The sequence below is a fragment of the Nomascus leucogenys genome, chromosome 14 (genome assembly GCF_006542625.1).
Source record: "Nomascus leucogenys isolate Asia chromosome 14, Asia_NLE_v1, whole genome shotgun sequence".
Classification (NCBI taxonomy): domain Eukaryota; kingdom Metazoa; phylum Chordata; class Mammalia; order Primates; family Hylobatidae; genus Nomascus; species Nomascus leucogenys.
Window position 1 is genome coordinate 34519151 of NC_044394.1, and position 18047 is coordinate 34537197.

Consider the following 18047-nt stretch of genomic DNA (forward strand, 5'->3'; position numbering starts at 1 on the left):
ACTGCACTCCAGCCTGGGCAGCTGAATGAGACTTTGTCTCAAAAAAAAAAAAAAAAGTACTGTCCAATTTATACTCCCCACCTGCAATACAGGAGAGTACATCCAATATTGTGTCTTATTCTTTTTCATCTCTATCCCAGTGTTGTAAATATGAAAACAAATAGTTGCAACCTCTGCCTCCTGGGTTCAAGCAATTCTTGTGCCTCAGCATCCGGCATAGCTGGGATTACAGGCGGGCACCACCATGCCCGGGTAATTTTTGTGTTTTTTGTAGAGACAGGGTTTCACCATGTTCGCCAGGCTGGTCTTGAACTCCTGGCCTCAAGTGATCTGCCCGTCTTGGCCTCCCAAAGTGCTGGGATTACAGGTGTGAGCTACCGTACCTGACCCCTACTACTAAGGTTAAAAGGAGACCAAGCACAGAGGCTTACGTCTATAAGCCCAGCACTTTGGGAGGCTGAGGCAGGAGGATTGGTTGAGGCCAGAAGCTTGAGACCAGCCTGCTGGGCAACATAGGGAGACTCTATCTCTGCAAAAAAATTTTGAAAATTAGCCGGAAGTGGTGGCATGTGCCTATAGTCCCAGCTACTCAACAGGCTGAGATGGGAGGATTGTTTGAGCCCAGAAGTTCCAGGCTGCAGTGAGCTATGACTGTGCTACTGCACTCCAGCTTGGGCGACAGAGTGAGACCCTGTTTCTTAAAAAAATGAAAATGGTAAGGCAAGTTAATAAGATTCAATTTTACGCCTAAATATTAAATTAAGAATAAATAAATTGAGCAAGCAGGCTAACTTATGGGTGGTTGGGCTTTGGATATCCTTATAAATTTGGAGGACAACTAGAAATGTTCATAATTATCAGATATCACAAGGAATAAGCCAACAGAAGTAAATATCTACAAAGCTAATTGTAAAGATTATAGGCCAGGCACAGTGGCTCATGCCTGTCATCCCAGCACTTTGGGAGGCTGAGGCGGGCAGATCACCTGAAGTCAGTAGTATGAGACCCGTCTTGCCAACATGGTGAAACCCCATTTCTACTAAAAGTATTCTAAAAATTAGTCAGGTATGGTGACGCATGCCTGTAATCCCAGCTACTCAGGAGGCTGGGGCAAGAGAATCACTTGAACACAGGAGGCGGAGGTTGCAGTGAGCCAAGATAGCACCACTGCACTCCAGCGACAGAGAGAGACTCTGTCTCAAAAAAAAAAAAAAAAAAAAAGATTATAATTCTGAGATAAAAAAATCTGAACAACCAATAGTAGGGACATTGAGTAAATTATATCAGTTTGATGGAAGACTATAGTAAAATAGTAAAATAATAAATATGGTGATTGTATAAAATATAGAAAATTAAGTAGAGGAGTAGAACACAAAATTACATACATACTGTGATTACAACTGTGCTGAAACACTGGAATAAACAGAAAGTAGATGGTAAGTTTACATTACTTTAAAAAAATGTCCTTTATAGTGTTTAAAGTTGATTTAATAATCTACAAAATAAAATGAAAGCGTGAAATAGATGATTGCTAAAGGCTTTCCAGTCTCTAAAATTCTATGAAAGTTAATCATTTGTATTTGTAAGCGTGGAAAGATTCATTATTTTCAACACTGCAGTGAAAAATTCTACCTCTACCTAGATTCTGCAGGGTTTGGAAAACAAGTTTATCAGATCACACAGGTTTCTTTAATAATAACAATAATAATAACAGCCAAAGGGAAGGAGAGGTTAATAGTGACAAATAAAACCAGTACTGACTGTCCAGGATGCATACTTCATTGTTACTACCATAAGATCCTGAGGCTGCTAAAACAAAACCAAAAAATAATTTTTTTGGCGTGTACATACATTATCTTTAAAATTCAAAATTAAATAAAGATTAATATTAAAAAGACAATTAGTATTTTATCTTTTTTTTGAGACGGAGTCTGGCTCTGTTGCCCAGGCTGGAGTGCAATGGTGTGATCTCGGCTCACTGCAAGCTCCGCCTCCTGGGTTCACGCCATTCTCCTGCCTCAGCCTCCCGAGTAACTGGGACTACAGGCGCCAGCCACCACGCCTGGCTAATTTTTTGTATTGTTAGTAGAGACAGGGTTTCACCATGTTAGCCAGGATGGTCTCGATCTCCTGACCTCGTGATCCACCCACCTCGGCCTCCCAATGTGCTGGGATTACAGGCATGAGCCACCGCGCTCGGCCTGGTTTATCTTTTTTTGTGTGATTTTTTAAGGTATTAGTATTACATTTTCTATGACCTCTGCAATTAAGTCTTCATTTCTTTTAGGAAGCATTCCGTTTTTATGAAAAAACAATTTCATTGAAACCAAACAGTAGTGAAAAGGGTGATATTTAAATATGAGTTGGTAAGTCGTTTTTGAATACACATATGGTTTAAAAATCTAAAATCTCTTGACACTTGATTAAATAGAGAGAGGGAGGAGAAGGATGGTCATAGAAAATGAATCTTGCCCTTGATGTGATGAGTATGGAATATTTAAGCCAAAATCTGTAGTCTCAAAGGATTTATTGATGTTTTATTGCCAGCCAGTCTCCTTCCCTGTTTAGAATGCTATGTTTTTCTGCTAACACTGAGAATGCCTAATAGTTTCCTAAGTGTTTCTTCTGAATAATTTTTTTTTTTTTTTTTTGAGACAGAGTCTCGCTCTGTGGCCCAGGCTGGAGTGCAGTGGCGCAATCTCGGCTCACTGCAAACTCCACCTCCCGGGTTCACACCATTCTCCTGCCTCAGCCTCTCTGAGTAGCTGGGACTACAGGCGCCCGCCACCACGCCCGGCTAATTTTTTGTATTTTTAGAAGAGAGGGTTTCACCGTGGTCTCGATCTCCTGACCTCGTGATCCGCCCACCTCGGCCTCCCAAAGTGCTGGGATTACAAGCGTGAGCCACCACGCCCGGCCTCTCCTGAATAATTAAGTGGATTATTTTCAGAGATAGACTCTTCTTTTAAATATTCTGGGGCTTTGTTTTTTTCCCTTGTTTTCTAGCATTTTGACATAGGTGCATATTATGTTTTTCTTTCTATTTTTTAGCAAATGGGGAAATGAAGGCACTGAGAAGATAAATAAACAAGTTTTTGTGTGTGTGATTTAAAGAGATGGTCTGACCATTCACGTAAAGTGTTCAGAACAGTATCTGACCATAATAAATGTTCAATCAACATTAGCTATAACAATTATTATCAAATAAGATAAAATATGTGTAGAGTTTGCTATGCAGTAGAAATACAAAGTGAGGCTGAGTGTGGTGGCTCACACTGGTGAACCACTTTGGGAGGCCAAGGTTTGAGGATAGCTTGAGCTCAGGAGTTCAAGGCCAGCCTGGGCAACATAGTGACACTTCATCTCTATTAAATTAATTAATTAAAAAATAAATAAATATAAAGTAAGCCACAAATGCAAGTTTGAATTATCTAGTAATTACATTCAAAAAAAGTAAAGAAACAGGCAAAATTTACTTTAATAATATAGATATATTTTACTCAATATGCCCAAAGTAATATCATTTCAACATGTAATCAATATAAACATTATTAATGAGATATTTTATAGGCTTCTTTTCATGCTGTGTTGTAGCAGCCTGATGTGTATTTTAAACTGATAGCACATCCAAATCTGAATGCAAGTTTTTTATCAAATATTTTGTCTGTATTTAGATTTCATGAAATGTTCGTTTTCACATCAATTTACATGCTCAAATTATTTCAAACATACTTCAAAATTTTTCCAATAACTAAATCAAGTACCCTAAAATAATTTTCCTTTAATATTTGCGTCCACATTGAAAAAACTGATTCATGTTTTTTAGAAGAATTTGACTTCGAAGTGAAAAGTCTCTCGCTTTTAAAACTGCATCTTTCCAAGTTAAGTAAATTCACGAACTCTCCTGTCCATTTCATCTCTTGTTCTTTACTGTGCCAGCCGTGATGCTTCTGCCACTCCACTCAATTGTACATCAGTAACGTGCCTTTGTTTTAAATCTTAAAACATAGCTGGGTGCAGTGGCTCACGCCTGTAATCCCAGCACTTTGGGAGTCTGAGGTGGGAGGATCGCTTGAGCCCAGGAGTTCAAGACCAGCCTGGACAACATGATGAGACCCCGTCTGTGACAGAACAAGACGCTGTCTCAAAAAAAAAAAAACTTAAAATGTGTCCAGCTACTTTTTAACTAGAAAATAATTATGTTAAAATAACTCGAACTTGTGCTGTTTGTAAAACTTCTTCAAATAAATACATTAAAATATTGCATCAGTGCCTAGAAAAATATCAAAGTGAATAAATCTGTTGGCACCAACTAGATTAGTGATTACGTGTAATACTAGAAAAGATGCCACATGCTTGACATGTGCCCTACACATACAATGGTTGAAAAATGTAGCCCTAACAGAGCAATAAAGCTGTGTGTAATGGGGAAATATTTCATACTGCATCAATTTCAAAATTTAAATATAATTAAAATGAAACAAAATTTAAAATTTAGTTTCTTAGTCTCTCTAGCCACACTTCAGTTGCTCAGAAACATGCAGCTGGTGGCACCATATTGGGGTATAGAGACAGTCTGTCAAAAGACAGGGTGAGGAGCCAGGCGAGGTGGCTCATGCCTGTAGCAACAGCTACTTGGGAGGCTGAGGTGGAGAATCACTGGAGCCCAAAAGCTGGAGGCTGCACTGAGCTGTGATAGTGCCACTACACTCCAGCCTGGGTGACAGAGTGAGACCCCATCTGAAAAAAAAAAGAAAAAAAAAAAGACATGGTGAACAGAACACTTTAGTCCCATCCTGTGCACCCTTTTTGGTGTTTGCATCAGCTTTACAGCAAAGGAGGGATTGTAATGGGCCTGGTCTAATTCCCAATTTTTAGCTGATTTTCCCTTTGTTCTTCTCTGCTTCTTTTTCTACCACAAATGCCTGGTTCTCTGAGCAAAAATAAATAAATAAATATGTATTTATGTATATTAAAAATATAACTCCTAGCATGGATTTCTGCTAGGGTGCGTCTCACTGATCATGTCTCCTTGAATCTACTCTGCCACCATGGTTCCCGCCCCAACACCTCTTGGCCTGTTTTGGATGAGGAGGGCCAGCTATGGGCCTACCTCACAGCTCCTCACCTCAGGGTAGGGTGTTCTGAATAGATCCCCACATCAGACAGAGCTGCTAGAGAGGGAGAACCCATCTCCCTATTGTCTCATGAACACACACACTCACACACACTCATAATCACTTACACGCACATACTCTTCATCCGGCTCCATCTGCCTTAAGTCGGTTTCACTTCCTCTCAGCTTCTAACATTATCTCATTACCATCCTAGTCTTTTCCATTTTGTCATGAGTGTCTCCCTTTTCTTCCCTGTGCCTTCACGAGAATCTTGAATGAGAAACTGGGAGCGGCTGCTGCATCAGAAACAGTAAGTTCCTCACGTGAATCAGAAATCCACTGTGGAAGAATTTTACAGTTCTGTTTTTGTGCTCTTCTGCTGGAATCAGCTTGAATTTTGGAAAGATGTGGGGACAGAACCCTGCCCTGGCCCAGAGAGGGAGTGGCTGATCCAAGGGGAGGAGGAGTTGCCCACAGAGCTGGAACTTGATGACTTCGGGGCGTGGGAGGCCCCAGAACAAAGTGAGACTTTGAAGAGAGCAGTGCTTACTCTCTGCTCAAGTCCAGATCTCCCAGGTGGAGCCAGTTGAAATCTGTGTCGGAAACAAAGTTGCTTTTCCGGTTCATCTGGAAAGAGAGGGCTTTTTGTTTTTCCCCACATGGGCAAATAGAGGTGGTGATGTTGTGTTTTTAGAGCCAGAAAGAAAGTTCTGGGCTGCATAATGCCTATATTCCAGGCAAATAGAACCCAACAAGGACAATGGTCTGGCTTTACCACTGAATCACTGCAAATCCCTTCCCTCCTGTACTTTAATTTATTCATTTTCTTTTTTAAAATGACAAACTGATATTATTTTTAATTTTTAAATACTTCAGTGACCACAGGACATAGTACTTTTTTTTTTTTTTGAGATGGAGTCTTGCTCTGTTGCCCAGGCTGGAGTGCAGTGGCGTGATCTTGTCTCACTGCAACCTCCGCCTCCCAGGTTCAAGCAATTCTCCTGCCTCAGCATGCGCCACCACGCCCAGCTAATTTTTATGTTTTTAGTGGAGATGGGGTTTCACCATGTTGGTCAGGCTGGTCTTGAACTCCTGACCTTGTGATCTGCCCTTAGGCCTGGGAGTTGGGCCAAAGTGCTGGGATTACAGACGTGAGCCACCGCACCCAGCCTTAGTTTTTTTCTGACACGGTCCTCTTCTTTTATCCCTAAGACTTATGATTGCTAAGACAACAAAAGATACCAATGTTACTGGCCAATCTTGGAATTTGGTCTTTGGAAATGGAGGCCTGTAGTTTGTGACCCATAAGGAGAGACTGAAGGGGCCTAAGTGCAGATGAACAGATGAGAATCCCTCGTGATAGAACAGACAAGAACTGGAGATCAATGCCAGTAGTTTGTGATGAACGTGTTGGGGTTCCTGTGTGATCAACCAGTTGGGATTTCTGTAGTAGTTTCACACTCACCTGTAATAGTTTACCAATGGTGTTTCTGAAAGATGAACATGAAATTAAGTGACCTTTCATGTTTCCTTGAGGGACTTTGATTCTAAAATAACTCTGAGAACAGATCAGGAAACTTGATATAACCCTAACCATGCTTGACACATTTTCTCTTTAAATAACAGTTATACTTGAGGAGATGATTTTACTCATGATGCTGTGCAAAAGCCACATGGATTACACTGGTTTGGATTTTGCCTTAGAGTGTGCATTGCTAAGTGATGGATAACAGCAGCGTGCTTCCCTGAGAGGCCACTGTGAGCCTCTTAGGTTGAGAACTTGACCTCTTACTTAGGTTTTATACCACCATAAAATGCACCCATCTTAAGTGGTTAGTTTTATGAGCCATCATTTCTTCTAAGGAGTTAACATTTAAAATCAACTTTTAAAAATTGTGGTGAAATACACATGAAATTTTACCATCGTAAACATTCTTAAATGTAACAGTTCAGTGACATTAAGTATATTCACATTGTTTTGCAACCATCACCACCATCCATTCATAGAACTCTTTTCATCTTGTAAAACTGAAACTCTGCACTATTGAACTGTAACTCCCTCTTCCCCTTCCTCCAGCATTATCATTCTGCTTTCTGTCTCTATGAATTTGACTACTTTGAGTATCTCATGTAAGTGGATTCATGTAGTATTCATCCTTTTGTGACTGGCTTATTTCACGTAGCATAGTGTCCTTAGATTCACTGGTGGTATAGCATGTGGCAGAATTTCCTTCCTCTGTAAGGTTGAATAATAGTCCACTGTATATATTCCAATGTATGTATGTGTGTATACACACACACACACACACACACATTGTGTTTATCCATTTTTCTGTTGAGGGACACTTGTGTTGCTTCCACTTTTGGCTATTGTGAGTAATGCTGCTGTGAACATGGATGTGCAGACATTTCTTCGAGTTCCTGCCTCCTGTTCTTTTGGGTATATGTATACCTAGAAGTGGAATTGTTGGAACATATGGTAATTCTATTTTTAATTTGTTGAGGAACCGCCGTACTGTTTTTACGGTGGCTGCACCATTTTACTTTCTTACCAGCAGTGTAGAAGGGTTCAAGTTTCTCCATATCTTCACCAACATTTGTTATTTTCTGTTGTTCTGTTTTGAGTAGTAGCCATTCTGATGGGTATGAGTGGAGTTCAGTGAGTGTTGGCAGATGTATATATCTGGGTACACTACCCCAATCAAGGTAAAGAACATTTTCATCACCCCTTGATGTTGCCTCATGCTCCTCTATAGTTAGTATCCCTTCTGCCTCACCAGTGCCCCCAATCACTGGCCCCAGACAACCACTTTTGCACTTTCTAGCACTATATATTAGCTTTGTTTGTTCTAGCATTTCATATAAATACTTTGCTTGGCTTCATTTAGCCAGAATAATGCTTTTGAGGCTTATCCAAAACCCTAGTCTCAATTGTGGATGGAAAATAAACCTCAGTGTGACTGGAGTTCGATACTATGCTAATGGTTGGTTAGAGAATACCATGGGTCTCAGAAACAAAGTGAGAGGAGGAGATCCTGAGCGGGGCTGAGGAAGGCAGGAGAGGGCCTTTCCTAACAATGAGGCCTTCAGGAAGCCCAAGGAGCCATAGCAATTAAGTCAGTCCTATGGCTTCAGGGGCAGCCAGTTCAATTAATCAGCAGGCGTTTCTTGCAGGCCCGCCATGTGCAAGGCACTGCTAAAATTTAGAAACAGGAAAGTAGAGGCCCAGGATGAGAATTTGGAGAGGGAAGATGCTGCCTTAGAATTCATACAACTGGATAATGCTTTTGTGAGAGGACAGACACACACAGTGGACCTTATGGACTTGGTGACCAAAAGAACCACAAAGGAATCTAGTTTGACTTGTTGGTAAATGTGAAAGCCTGAACTCTATATGCCACAGATGTTTTTCATGTGGGTAGATTTGGTAACCCCACCTTAAACAGGTCACTAAACAGGTAATGCTAGAATACTGTAGATGTGATAAAGATTACTTGGAGAGAACAGTAATAGAAGAATAGCTAACATTTGTTGAGTACACAATGTCTGCACCATTCTAAGTACTTACGTGATGTAATAACTTGATTAATTTTTGCAGTCGTCTTATAAAGGAACTGTTGTTATTAACTCTTATGTTACCCATGAGGAAAGTGAGGCACAAGAGACTATACCTTGGCCCAAATCACCCAGTTAGAAAGTATCTTTAGGAGGATTATAAACCCAGGTGGTTGTGCTCCAGGGCTCCAACCACTTTGTTATGGAGGAAGGATGGGGAGGTCATTGAAGGAGAAGTTTCTGTTTATCTGAATGGCCCATAATGCGAAATTAGCAACTAGGCCAGGAAGTTGGCTGCACCATAGTTAGACCTGCACTTTTCCTTTTTTTCTCATCAGAAGGGTGGCATAGATCACCCATCCTAGGGCGAACTTGTGTTGCCCACAGTGCCAGCACCTTCCAGACCTTGGGTCAGCTGACAGAACCTAACATGTTATTACCAAGCACACTGCCCAGAAGGCAAACCCATCACTCACCTGTAGATAGGCCTGTTTCCTAGCTATGAAATGGAGGGGTGGGTCGGATGCGCTCCAAAGTCTTTTCTACCCCAACAATCCAATCTGGCAGAAATGCACTCTTTCTGGGGGGGCAAGAATTTCCCCTCTATTTCTACTCCCATTTTCTTTGCATGCTTATATTTTAGCCTTAGAATTACTCTTTCATGTATGGTTTACTTCACATTTTGATCTGAAACAGGGAAAATCAACCCTGAGTGATCAAAAGAAGAGTTGTGTCTTTAAGCCTGGAGGGGCGCTGCCTCCAAAAGCATAAGCAACTGCCATCCAGGGCTGGAAAAAACATAATGCAGCTATGCCAACTCCATCTGAGGCTTTGAATGAAAGCCCATAATGTTTTCAGTTTGTAGCAAAAGCTAGAAGAGCTATTTTTGGCATTCCTTTCTCTCCTTACTGGTATATACTGGATAATGTTAATATTGCTGGTGCTAAAAGAAACATAACCAGATGGGGTCATTATATCTAACCTGTTTTGACACTGGATTCAGATACCCCAAAGGCATGATGCATCAGTAGTCTCTGAAGCAGGCTGTACTTTGGGAACTTTGCTATTGTGGTTGGATCAGCCATGACCTCCCTACCTGCACTAATCACTAAACACAGGATGCCGGGCCCTGTTTTAAGGGAGGGCCACAGAATGTGCTTGGGTGGAATCTTTATGTCCCTTTTAGCTGGAGATGGCACAACTCTGACCATGTGTCTGCCCAAAGAGACATATTACAGAGCCATGCCACGTTGTTCTCCCACCAGAAAGGCTGTATGGTTGAATTAGAGCGTGTGGGGATTAGAAATGTGCTGCTTTCTTGAAATGGCCACCAGCCTTGTACTAAACGTTTGACGGAGGCCATCTGTCTGCCCGTCAAAGTGTGGTCCAGTTTCCATCAGATAAGTCTGGAAGGGGAAGGTTTTTGTTGTTGTTTTGTTTTTTGCATCCAGCTTGTTAAAAGATATGAAGAACGAGAAAGTTTTAGCTCAGCAAGAAATGTAACAATTGAAAGTTTTTATTCTATCATTATTCTAAAAGCCTCTAGAATTGTCTTCTGCCTTTTCACCTAATTATACACATATATACATACTCTTTATATATATATACACTTTGCATATATTATGCATATTATGTAAATATATACATATATACACATATATAATATTATTTATATAATTATACATACATATACCATACTTTATATAGCATATGCAAGTATATATTATAGCATGTATTCAGCATGGTATAATATAAAGGTCTCTAAAGATAGGCAGACCTATGAAAACAGCTCTTATCACCTATTACTAAGTGACCTGGGGTACTATGCTTAACTTCTCTAAAACTTAAATTATCATGTCCAGTCCACTGGAAAATAATAGGGCAAAATGATATAATAGTGACAAAACACGTAAGCATTCAGTACAACTAGCTCAATAAATACTTATTTTAAAATAAAGTCCCCCTGGCTCTAGAGGACGGAACAAGGAATATAAGGCCAGCTCTCCTGATGGTTACAGCTGCTTAGCAGTGGCAAAGCCTACCTGTGGAGGAGTGAGCCCAGGGCCAGAGAGAGGATGACTGGAAGCTGGGAGAGGACCATTGAGAAAGGTTGTAGAGTCCTTATAGCAGGAAGTTCAACCATGTCATCTCCATAGCTTCCGAGATTATTTTAAATGGCAGGTTACTCTTAAACCTACAAGGCATAGGGGATCATATACTGTCATGAAAGGTATACAGGCAGAAAGGAAGGTGTGCCATTTACTAAATCAAATGGTACCTGACATGGGGCAGGCGTTCAGATAATGTGTGTTGAATGAACATGAAACATCAGTAAAACTGTCCCGTAAGTCCCATGATAGAAATAATCAGCATTACCACCACATCAGCTTCTTGTTTCTCAGGTCACTGGCCTGAGGGGAGGGAAATCCAAATAGTTTGTCTGCAATTAAAAGGCAGAAGGCCAGGTGCAGTGCTCATGCCTGTAATCCCAGCACTTTGGGAGGTGGAGGCAGGCTGACCACTTGAGCCCAAGAGTTCAGGCCCAGCCTGAGCAACATAGTGAGACCCCATCTCAAAAGAAAAGTTAAAAAACAAAAAAACCCTCCACCAACAAAAAACCAGCCAACTGAAATTCCAAAGGTCTGTAGTCCACAGGTGGCACTAGGGGTCACTCAGAAAATAAAAATTAAAAAAAAATTACTTAGGAAAATCTAAAGCACTATATTTGGTACTTCATTATATCTGAAGCAAGTTGATGATGGTGCCCAGAGAAACAAGGTAGGGAAGCTGCACATTTATAAAGTTTATTAGAATATGCTTTGATTTATGCACTATTTGAAGCTTGAGCCTAGGACCTAAGGCCATACAACAAAGCAAGGATTAAACTATCAGCATGCGGGACCCAACCAGCTTTCCCAGCAATCGTTGAGGCCACGGTGACTTTCCTTATTGTTATAGAATGTAGACGTTTAGCCCTACCTCTTAAGACAAGATAGAACTCACCACAACCAGTTTTCACTACTGTAGTATCTAGTGGCTTTCAAATCAGGCAAAGTAGGTGTTTTATCCCAGTCTGGCCTCACACTAACTTCAGGCAAATTACACAACTTTTCTAAGTCTCAGTTAACTTGTTAAGTGGAAATAGTAGTCATTGTCCCAGAGGTTATTGAGTAGATAAGATAACATGGAGGAGTATTTAATAAGTGTTCCCTCCCTCCTTCCCCTGCCTTTCAGACAAAGCAATCATTGGAGTAAAAACTGGCTTTGGCATGATGTGGGAAGGGCAGAGAAGGCGTGGGATGTTTTAAATTATATGTAAAATACATTTTTTTTTTTGAGACGGAGTCTCCCTCTGTCACCCAGGCTGGAGTGCAGTGGCGCGATCTCGGCTCACTGCAGCCTCTGCCCCCAGGTTCCAGCGATTCTCCTGCCTCAGACTCCCGGGTAGCTGGGATTACAGGCACGTGCCACCACACCCAGCTAATTTTTGTATTTTTAGTAGAGACGGGGTTTCCTCATGTTGGCCAGGCTGGTCTCGAACTCCTGATGATCCTACGCTCAGGTGATCTGCCCGCCTCAGCCTCCCAAAGTGCTGGGATTACAGGTGTGAGCCACTGCACCAGGGCTAAGATACATATTTTTGAATTACTTGTGTATTGAAAGGATTATTATTGCTCTCAACAATGCTGTGAATAACTGGCCAAAATATGGACAAAAGACCGTCCGTAAGTTACTAGCTGGGTGCTAGGCTGGAATCGATTCTTACTTAAGATGGCCTAGCAGGCAGGCCTCCAAATTTGTTTTCATTCCTTTAGCTTCTACATCTTGCCTTTCATTACACGTTTAAAATGTTATTTATTCTGACTCAAACCCCGTCACTGCAATAAAACTTCCTTTACTTTTAGAAGGATCTAAGTTCCAAGAAAAAAAAGAAGGAAAAAGAGAGAGTTACTCTTATTATCCTATTTCAGAGACAGTTTTGAAAGCCTTTAGTGTTTGGGTGGGGCCCAGTCACACCCTTTGCAATCTGCAGACCAGTGGTTTAAATTTGTCATCCTTGTGGGCTGTAAAATGAAACCATGTACCAAAGAAAAATAGTGAATGACTCACTCACATGTGATCTTCCAGAGAAGGGAAGGATTCAGTAGGAATGTGCCACAAGGCCGGCAGGTCCCTTCATAATAGGCTCAGGTGGCCTGTTCTGGGATGTGGGTCAATGTTAGGAACCTGAATGGAGGCCGCCAAGTTATGGTGGGGTCTGAAGGAGAGCTTCAGTTACCGGGGTGAATTCACCACAATGCAACATCCAGCAGACCCAGAGAAACTATCTCTCAGCATGACAAGAAAGGGAGGGTTCCTAGTCACCAGGCTCACTAAAGCTGTATGCACACACACGTGCAAACACACGTGCAGACACACACACGTGCAGACACATGTTGCTAATTTATCTATATTAAGAAATACGGGGCCAGGCCTGTAATCCAGCACTTTGGGAGGCCGAGGCGGGCGGATCACGAGGTCAGGAGATCGTGACCATCCTGGCTAACATGGTGAAACCCCATCTCTACTAAAAATACAAAAATTAGCCGGGCGTGGTGGTGGGCACCTGTAGTCCCAGCTACTCGGGAGGCTGAGGCAGGAGAATGGTGTGAACCCGGGAGGCAGAGCTTGCAGTGAGCCGAGATCGCGCCACTGCCCTCCAGCCTGAGCAACAGAGCAAGACTCCGTCTCTAAAAAAAAAAAAAAAAAAAAAAAAGAAACACGGGGCCAGGCGTGGTGGTTCACACCTTTAATCCCAGCACTTTGGGAGGGTGAGGCGGGCGATCGCTTGAGCCTAGGAGTTCAAGGCCAGCCTAGGCAATGCAGCGAGGCCTTGTCTAGAAAATTAAAAAAAAAAAAATTAGCTGGGCGTGGTGGCACGTACCTGTAGTTCCAGCTACTGGGCAGGCTGAGGTGGCAGGATCTCTTGAGCTAAGTAGTTCGAGGCTGCAGTGAGCTATGACTGTACCACTGCACTCCAGCCTGGGCAACAGGGCAAGATCCTGTCTCCAAAAAAAAAAAAAAAAAAAGAAAAAAAAAAAAAAAAGGAAAAATATTATTTAGGCAAAAATCCTTATGCTCCAATATTTGTAGACAGGTTGATTTGGGAAGCCAAACTGTAGCCTAAAAGGTGCTTGGCAACCATGGAACAAGGGAGTATTAGATGGACAGAATTCATCTTCACAGTGGAGAAGTATCTGACCCCCGACCACTGGCTTCACCCTTTCCGTAGGACAGGGCTTAGATGAATATTTCAAAGTAAGCATCTGTGCCAGTTTTGCAAGGAGCTTGCTCTGCTGATGGACATAAGTTTTCTTTAAACATGCTAATATCTTCCAGCAAGCCTGCTTCAACCCAGAAGCCGTTCTTTCCCATTAAAATGAGTTTGCATATCTTTGTTTTGATGGATGTTTGCTGATTTTACTAGTCTAATGCTTAGGGAAGTATCTACTTTGCCTGCTTTCCAAATTCTGGGTGAGAGAGGAGAATGCACCACACTGTTACCTCCGCATACAGCCTACTAAATAGGACTTGAAATCAGAAGTCCTTGTTCCACATCCCTGCAGTCTGCCATAAGGACGTAAGAAACTTCCTGCTTGAGTCAGCAACTGGCTTGCCCATTTCTGGCAGATACAACCGGGCAATTTGTGTTACAGTGTATTATTATCCTTCTGGACATCCTGGAAACCAGTATAGATGTATTCTCAACATACCTACTTTTTCTTTATGAATTCATTGTAAATTATTTCCATGAATTTATGTAATCTTAGTTGAAATAAGTTGAACTTATTCACAACTTATTTTTCCCTTTTGTAACTACTATTGAGATAGGTCTCATATGTTTAATTCCCAACTATCTTTCAGTTGCTCTAAAACTATGTCTTAAGAACTTCAGATCCCTATCCTAAGCCCTAGTTGTAGAGTTCAGATACTGTTAAGAAGCTGTAGTCACCCACCCATGCTCTTCATAACCCTAGGTTTTTAAAGACATCACTAAAAAGTGTGTCACCTTCAGGCTTCATCTTTCCATCTGGAACAGTCCTGATGCTTTTAGAGTTATTTGAATCACCCCCAAAATGGGAGCATGTTTGCATTTTACAGATGTAAAAACTGAGGCATAGTTGCTAATTATTTCGCCCCATCTGTGAGCAGCAAAGGAGCTTTTAAACCCCCAACACAGTCTGAGTCATTGTGGACTTGGTCACAATGTGCAGCTTATGGATTGTAGAAAGGCCTTTAGAGAGAAAGAACAAAGAAATCAAGGAAGCTGAGAGAGCAAAGAACGTCGGGCAGAGGCTCTGCTAAGGGTATGGCACTGCGAGGCAGGTGGAAAATGAGGTGGGAAGGTTATAGGTGGAGCTTCCAGAAGAAAGGCTTTTCAGCCCTTGGGAGCTGTCATTCTGTGCAGCTAAGAGAGGCCTACAGCAATTGTGTTTTGGGGGGTGCATTTCTTTCCTCTTTCTGCTCCCCCCATCATTGTGCCAAGAGTTACTGAGGCCTTACCAGGTGCCAGGCTCTATGCTAATAAGCATTTGTTTAGACTAACTTTACACATACTATCTAACAATGAAGTGAGGAGTACCATTTTCTGCATTTATTTGTATACTCTATTTAGAAATTTGTTTGGTGGCCGGGTGCAGTGGCTCACACCTGTAATCCCAGCACTTTGGGAGGCTGAGGTGGGCGGATCATGAGGTCAGGAGATCGAGACCATCCTGGCAAACCTGGTGAAACCCCATCTCTACTAAAAATACAAAAATTAGCTGGGCATGGTGGCGGGCGCCTATGATCCAAGCTACTCAGGAGGCTGAGGCAGGAGAATCGCTTGAACCCGGGAAGCAGAGATTGCAGTGAGCCGAGATCGCACCACTGCACTCCAGCCTGGCAACAGAGCGAGACTCTGCCTCAAAAAAAAAAAAAGAAAGAAAGAAAGAAATTTGTTTCGTACTAGTAAAACTTTAATAAATAAACAACAGCTGTCTGTATATAAATGTGTATATTACACTGTGTGCTGTCCAAGTTTCAAAATAAATTGACTAAAAGTACCCAGTGTTCAAGTATGATACCTTCTTTTTCCTTAAGTGAAGTATTTCTAGCTCCTTGTATAATGACTCTCAGTATTTCCAGAAGGCTTTGCTCAAGATGTCTTTCCACTTCTTGATGTGGTAAAAAGGAGTGGAATGTTCATATTAAAGGTTACCTTTTTTGGAGAGGTGTCCCCCTTCCCTGCCTCCTCACTTGTCATTTATTCCAAAACTACATGAAAGCAAAGGGAAGGCCCTTGCTCTGAAAAGCTGTATCTGCCAGGGTTGTCAGCCAATTATTATATGAATCATACTTACTAAGGGATATGGATACATGTGGATCATTCACATGACATGAAACAGGGCCTCCAGACCAAGGACTGGCTAAGATCTATGAAGATCTTAAGCTCTGCCCCTGATTTTTTTTTTGTTTGTTTATCAATATTTGTTTTATTCTTTTCTTTCTTTCTTTCTTTCTTTCTTTCTTTCTTTCTTTCTTTCTTTTCTTTCTTTCTTTTTTCCTTCCTTCCTTCCTTCTTTCCTTCCTTCCTTCTTTCTTCCTTTCTTTCTTTTTTTTTTTTTTGACAGAATCTTGCTCTGTCACCCAGGCTAGAGTGCAGTGGCACAATCACAACTCAGTGCAACCTCCACCTCCCGGGTTCAAGCGATTCTTGTACCTCAGCCTCCCCAGTAGCTGGGATTACAGGCATGCGCCATCATGCCTGGCTAATTTTGGTATTTTTAGTAGAGGCAGGGTTTCACCGTGTTGGCCAGGCTGGTCTCAAACTCCCGACCTCAAGTGATCTGCCCACCCCTGCTTCCCAAAGTGCTGGGATTACAGGCGTGAGCCATCTCGCCCTGCCCTATGTGTTAATAACCATTTAAAAATTTCCACCCTGCTAAGACTAGTCCCTGACTCTCTGTGCCTTTCTCCATTCTTCTCTTAACTAACCTCATGTTTTTATTAGCATCTGTAAGACCCGTAAGTGGAAGCCGAGAGAGAAAATTCAGTAAGACTTCCTTGGTTTTGCAGCAGTAAGGTTATATGAGGTGTTTATGTAAAAGGAGCCCTCCCCCCACCTTTTTTTTTTTTTTTTTTTTTTTTTTTGAGATGGAGTTTCGCTCTTGTTGCCCAGGTTGGAGAGCAGTGGTACAATCTCAGCTCACTGCAACCTCCGCCTCTCAGGTTCAAGTGATTCTTCTGCCTCAGCCTCCGGAGTAGCTGGGATTACAGGCACCCGCCATCACGCCTGACTAATTTTTTGTATTTTTAGTAGAGACGGGGTTTCATCAGGTTGGCCAGCCTGGTCTCAAACTCCTGACCTCAGGTGATCCGCCTGCCTCGGCCTCCCAAAGTGCAGGGATTACAGGCGTGAGCCACCGCATCTGGCCAAAAGGAGCCCCCTTAACCACAGCGTTTACCATGACCTGGGTAACAGGCATATTCAGCAGACGGATACCCCGATGATCATCAAGCCAGTCCTGTGTGGTTTGCATATGAAGCATATCAGCTGCTTCATCAGGGGTATTCTACTTGGCATTTATAAGGAGAGAAGAACAGTTCCCCTTCTCAGGGTAAACAGACCTTAGTGTGGCTTTTGTCCAGTCCACCAGGCTGGATGTTCTTTCAGGAATAACCTCCTGTGTGTCTGGACCACCTGAAACATCTGTGATTGTTCCATAGACAGCTGTGGGTCCTGCATCAACTCAAACATGAATGCTAGTGTTTTGAATACTCTGCAGTGTTCAAAACCTAAGACACTGTCACTCACTTAGTTACTCACACAAGCCATTTGAATAAAGGTTCTTCGAGAAGTTTATGATACTGATCTACAAAATGAAATGATTTCTTCACACTATACCCTTTGGTTTCAATCATTTCATGGTTTGCCTTCCACCCCACATGAACTGCCTTCTTGTTTACCAGAGTTCTTAGTGATATTGTCTAATCTCAGCATAATTTTGCCATTGGTGGGTGGCTTTGCAGTTAGTGGCTAGAGCATAGACTCATTGAAATCTGAGCTTGGTCTGACCCAGCACTCTCTTTTAATTTTATTTTATCTATTACAGATCATAACCAAGGGACGGAATATATTGCCTTTTCTTTTTTTTTTTTTTTTTTTTTTTTGAGACGGAGTCTCCCTCTGTCGCCCAGGCTGGAGTGCAGTGGCGCAATCTCGGCTCACTGCAAGCTCCGCCTCCCGGGTTCACGCCATTCTCCTGCCTCAGCCTCTCCGAGTAGCTGGGACTACAGGCGCCCGCCACCACACCCGGCTAATTTTTTGTATTTTTAGTAGAGACGGGGTTTCAC

The 18047-nt window shown here is 42.1% G+C and overlaps 1 protein-coding gene across 3 annotated transcripts in view; it reads left to right on the forward strand.

Moving 5' to 3' along the window:
- The window catches only part of ANXA4 (annexin A4), an 86639-nt gene that overhangs the window by 16407 nt on the left and 52185 nt on the right, over positions 1 to 18047 (forward strand). The window contains exon 1 of one of the 3 annotated variants that reach the window (XM_030828048.1): positions 5384 to 5427. The exons of the other annotated variants lie outside the window; for them this stretch is intronic. The gene's annotated coding sequence lies outside the window, so the exon portion shown is untranslated. Of the gene's footprint in view, positions 1 to 5383; positions 5428 to 18047 lie in introns of those variants that run through there. 3 annotated transcript variants of the gene reach the window in all.